The 5,477-nt window shown below is 28.4% G+C and overlaps 1 long non-coding RNA gene across 3 annotated transcripts in view; it reads left to right on the forward strand.

The window, feature by feature from the left end:
* The window catches only part of LOC145070721 (uncharacterized), a 3,833-nt gene extending 1,662 nt beyond the window's left edge, over positions 1-2,171 (forward strand). For all 3 annotated transcript variants that reach the window (XR_013690056.1, XR_013690057.1, XR_013690055.1), the window contains exons 6-9: positions 1-68; positions 163-213; positions 301-362; positions 1,405-2,171. The exon at positions 1-68 is cut by the window's left edge and continues 34 nt beyond it. This is a non-coding gene — a long non-coding RNA (uncharacterized LOC145070721). The remainder of the gene's footprint in view (positions 69-162; positions 214-300; positions 363-1,404) is intronic.
* The last annotated feature ends 3,306 nt before the right edge of the window (positions 2,172-5,477 follow it).

Raw genomic sequence — 5,477 nt, forward strand, 5'->3', positions numbered from 1 at the left:
TAGAATCACTGGAAAGCCAAAACAAATATCTCCAATTCCAATTCATCTCAACATATTCTCCCCTACTGGTGACTCTTTTTTTAATCTATAACTATCATGAACCTGTTTTCTGCATTCTTTTATATGAATCTCACACCTTATCATGTTTTTCTTCTTCACCAGTTGTTAACTTGACATTAATTGACTTACGCGGCTTAACAAAAGTTGTTGTTGGTATATTTCTTGACCTTTCTATGGTTATTACAACATTCTCTCATTGATATAAACTTTATCTAATTCAGAAAGTCAACTTATTTGCAGAGGGGCAACCTGAGAGTATTGTAGAAGACATAGAAAAGATGGTCAGAACTTATGTTGACAAGGTAATTTTATTATAAGCCCTAAACATGTTTCTCTTTCTCTTTCTTTTTTTTTTCTCATTAAATTTTGTTTGAATTTCAACCGAATTCCATCATACTAGCAATTTCACCTACTAACCAATATATTGCAACATCTGCTGCCATTAAACTTGCTAAAGAGGTTGTTCCATTGGGTATGTAATATGTTATTCTTGAGTATTTGTCAAAATATTTGTTAGGGGTTTTTTCTTTTTGACTTAATGAACATATGGGTTAAGCAATTAATATAGACAGCTATACATTGCTGTTTCTTTTTCACTTAACCTGGACAGAATGAAATAGTCGGTTAAGAAACTAATTACCTATTTGCCCTTCTTCTTTTTCCTTCCAATTCCTCTCATGTTAAAGAATATTGTCAAAATTTGTTCTTTACAATGCAAGGGTAAAATGGTCACTTGGTCTATCTTAAATATGTAAGAATCAGGGAAAAAAATTATGCAGATTATTATCGTTTAACTAATTGAAAGCAACAATGAGAATTTGGAGAGATTTTTTTCCAACCAAATGAAGATGTTAAGATTTCTCAGACTTATGCAATTTCGTTTAAAATTTAGTTGATATTGACATTTAAACTCTTTAACAGTAATTGAGTATTGAAACAACTTCTTACCAACATGTTATTGTTTTTCGTTTTTTTTTTTTTTTTTTGCACCTCTTCAAAGCCATTTGTTTTATTTAACCTCTGACTTCCTGTTTTATGGTTTTTTTTTATTTGATGCTTTGCAGATTGACAATCTTTTATTTTTATTTTATTTAGTTTTCTTCATGGTTTGCTGACTGTTTATCTGGTCACTCATTCATTGTTGGCTGGTAAATTTTTTTTTTTTTTTTTTTAAAATTAGCAATTGGTTTTCAATTTTTGTATCTTCATTATTTGAATTGTTACTTTTATTTGATAATTTCTGGATAGGGTATGTGAACATCTTCAATTGACCACATAAGAGTTTTTTTATTTTATTTTTACTTATTTATTTATTTATTTATTTATTTTGTTTTCTGTTTACAGATAAGAATATTTATTTTTACAATCATTAATCTACTGCCAACATGGATGCTCTTCTATTTGTTGAAAAACAAACAAATGGATCAAAATTGTTAAAGAATGTTGGACCATCTGATCAACTTGACATGGTTGGTTACTGACTTGCAGAGAAAGAGGTTGTGAATATGTTCTCTTCACATTCATACTTGATATTTAATATGTTTTTATCATTATTTAGAAATAGGAATATTTTATACAAACTGACTATTTCATAACTATTTTAGAAACAGGCGTATTTTGTAATCACTCCATTGCACCTACGTAAACCACAATTGATTATGCAGTCCAGCTATTTCTGTAAATGAAAATACCATTAGTTTGTTACTAATATATCACTACTGTTTGGGGGCATATTTTTTTAGGTAGCAAGCTTCAAGAAGGTGAGTATTCTGGTATATATATATATATATATATATATATATATTGATTCATACACTGTTCTTTTGAATTTTTCTACAACTTTTCATAGGAATAGAAAATGATAATTTTTTCTATTGCACTTTTCGATTTTGACTGACAATACTCAGCTAATTGTTGATGTAATGTAGACATCAAAAGTTCTGGAAGCCACTTATTCTAATGATTAGGTGTGAGCATGGGTGTTATGTATAGCAAAAAACAACATAGATTTTCTTTTAATATTAGGCCCTATTTTGTTATTTAATTGTACTTTAAAAAACTGGAAAATAGTTTAGAAGAAGATCCATCGGCTTTATAATGATCAAAATAAATATTTAATCTAGATGTTCTTTATTCATTTATTGTACATTGCATTGTACTTTCTTTTAAAACTAAATATAAAAGTTTAATTTGTTTTACTATCATGATTTACCATTGCGTTTCTTATTTTAGGCTTTATAGTATGGTAACAAAGTTGATGGTTGTATTGGACTATTGATGTTCTTTTGGTAGGCACTAACGACAAGTTTGTTTTATCCGATTCATGGCAAATTACACAGAATAGCAATGTACTTTACTGTGGATACCGTTCAGGCAATGTACATCGAATAATAGCAATATAAGAAACAGATGGACATACAAACGAAAACGAAACTGACACTTTTCGACTCGCGCAACGCGCGAGAAACCTTTCTAGTTATTATTATTGTTATTGTTATTATTATTATTGTTATTATTATTATTATTATTATTATTATTGTTGTTGTTATTATTATTATTATTATTTTAATTAATATTATTATTATTATTATTATTATTATTATTATTATTATTATTATTGTTATTGCTGTTATTATTATTATTATTATTATTATTATTATTGTTATCATTACTATTAGTATTATTATTACTATTAGTATTATTATTATTATTGTTATTATTATTATTATTATTACTATCACTGTTATTATTATTATTATTGTTATTATTATTATTATTATTATTAATATTGTTACTATTATTATTATTATTATTATTTTAATTATTATTATTATTATTATTATTATTGTTTTTATTATTATTATTGTTATTATTATTATTATTATTATTATTTGTTAATCAGATTGGCGCACACGTTATCATATAGATTTATATATATGATTCTTGTTTTGTTTTGCTGTTTATGAAATTTTGTGGTCACCTTTCACAAATGCCTGTTAGAATAAAATAAAATCAAACATAAAACATGTTGCCACAGCTTAAAACATGTCTCAGCTTAAAACATGTCTCTGAAAATATGAAATGAACACCAGAGAATTGTATATTTTGGAAAGAAGGATGGGTATTTGTTGGGAGAGAGGGTAAAATGGTCATTTGCTTTCATATTGTCTGGAAACAATAGTTGGTTCCCAATTTTCAAAGTATAATATCTTGATGTAGACAGAAATTCCCATTTTATTAGTTCTTTCTTCGTTGTTTATATGGTTGGAAACATGTTTTTGGTAGTAACAAAGGGAATGGTGACAATTAAGAAGATTGAGTAATTGGGAACAACCAATGGAAAGCCTTATGTTCGGTCAAAATTGAGAATTGTCGTGAGAGATTATTGGTTGTGCATCAACTATATCTTGGATGAAACCAAGAAAAGAAAGAAGTATGCATCCGTGTTTAGTGAGTTAACTTAAGTGTAAAAGATCCATGTCTGATGAGTTAATAGTCCGATTTGGGTGTGGATCACTTTCCTCAAATTCAGGAAGATCATAAGTTACTAATCCAACACCAAATTCGTACAATGGGATTCCTATCAGATGAGAGTTATCTTACGGCCATCGGTTTTGTTTATCTAATTTAAGAAAGAGTTGTCAACTAACAATCTAACTACAACACGAGAAAAGAGAAATGCGTGAGGTGGGATTAGTGAATATTTAGCTTAAGTCAGCAAGAACATCACAAGGTTTACACAAAATGCAATCACTAGTTCTAATAATCGAAAAATATTGGAGTTTTAATGGTACTAGTGGCAGCCTCTCATGAAATTGATTAACCCTAGCTGTCTGGGCAATGATTTTGCAACAAATCGAGTAGTATACAACTTTAAATCTACAAACAAATGAAAATTTTAAATACGTTAATTGAGCAGAAAAAATACCTAATCGTAAGATTGAGGAAGCGGCGGCAATCGCAGAAGCAACGACAGCGTGATGGTCCGGCGTCGACGAAGAGAGGGTGGTGATGGTGCGTTCAGATCATCATTAGGAGTGAGAGAGTGGGAGTGGGTTCTGAAAGGGTTGTACGTATTTTTTGATTTCTGTATCTCCAAATAACGTAATGTAATGCGATGATAAACCCAAATTAACGTATTTTTCTTGGAAATATTTAATTGGTTGTTGTACGTATTGTTCCAACTTTGCTTCCTATTGGTCTTTGTTTTATGTTAATATATTTTTCTAAAAAACATATTTGTATTCGATTAGCACATATATTTCTAAAGATGCACAAAATTTGGGCCTAACGAGACCTTTAATCACTATTGGCCATATAGTGATTAAAGACACGATATACTTTTTTTAACCAATTTAAAAAAAAAAAAGATATTTACTAAAATGTTGATATTAGGAGATTATGTTATAACCACTATATCCATAAATATTTTAGCAATTTCAATATAAGCCAAATAAAAAATTAACATAAAAACAAGTGTGTAATCACATCTACATTCCATAAAAACAATTTCATTAAAATGTTGATATTAGGAGATTATGTTACAACACCTGTTGTTTCTGGTTCAATGAGTGACATTCCATTCAATGTGTAATCCAAAAGATCAACAGGAAGCAAAGTCATTGAAGATTGAGTCAAGAGTTTTGACTTCCAAGAGTTTTGGTTGTTATCGAACCAAAATTATTATGTTAGAATCCCTTTTTAAACAAGAAAATAGACAAATTAATGGAAAAATTATAAATCAATCCCAAGGAAAAATCAATTTTCGTTTTCAAAATAATAAAACAACAAAATCAAAATTTAAAAGTATTAACATAATGGTCTTATCTTGGATCAATAACTTGAGATCGTTATAAACATAATAATAAATGTATGACCCAATTCAGTCTTGTTGTTTGATTCGAAATAAACCGTATATTGGATCAATAGCTAGAAATCACAAACACGATTGATTTCTTTCTTTTTTTTTTTTCTTTTTTTTTTTTTTTTGGGGGGGGGGGGGGGGGGGGGAGGGGGGGAGGAGGGAAGAGATAAAGAAGGGGATTAATACATAAAAATGTGAAGTTGGGTTATTAGGCTATTGATGTCATGGGGTTGGATCAATAGCTAGAAATTACAAACACAATTGATTTCTTTTTAGGAAAAGAGAGAAAGAAGGGGATTAATACATAAAAATGTCAAGTTGGGTTATTGGGTTAGTGATGTCATGGGTTTCCCATTTACTTTTTCGTAAAAACTAACAAATCAATTAATAATTATAGTAAGTTTCCATAAATATGTAATACTAGCTTTAAATGAGAAATATAAAATAAATAGTTAATATTATAATTAATTTTTTTAGTTATTATAAGAATTATCTATATGGTACTTTTAATAAAAAAAAAAGTTTTAGTGGTATATCAAGTCATTATGCCACT

The sequence above is a fragment of the Lactuca serriola genome, chromosome 8 (assembly GCF_051521515.1).
Source record: "Lactuca serriola cultivar US96UC23 chromosome 8, Lser_US96UC23_V15, whole genome shotgun sequence".
In the NCBI taxonomy this organism is placed as follows: Eukaryota; Viridiplantae; Streptophyta; class Magnoliopsida; order Asterales; family Asteraceae; genus Lactuca; species Lactuca serriola.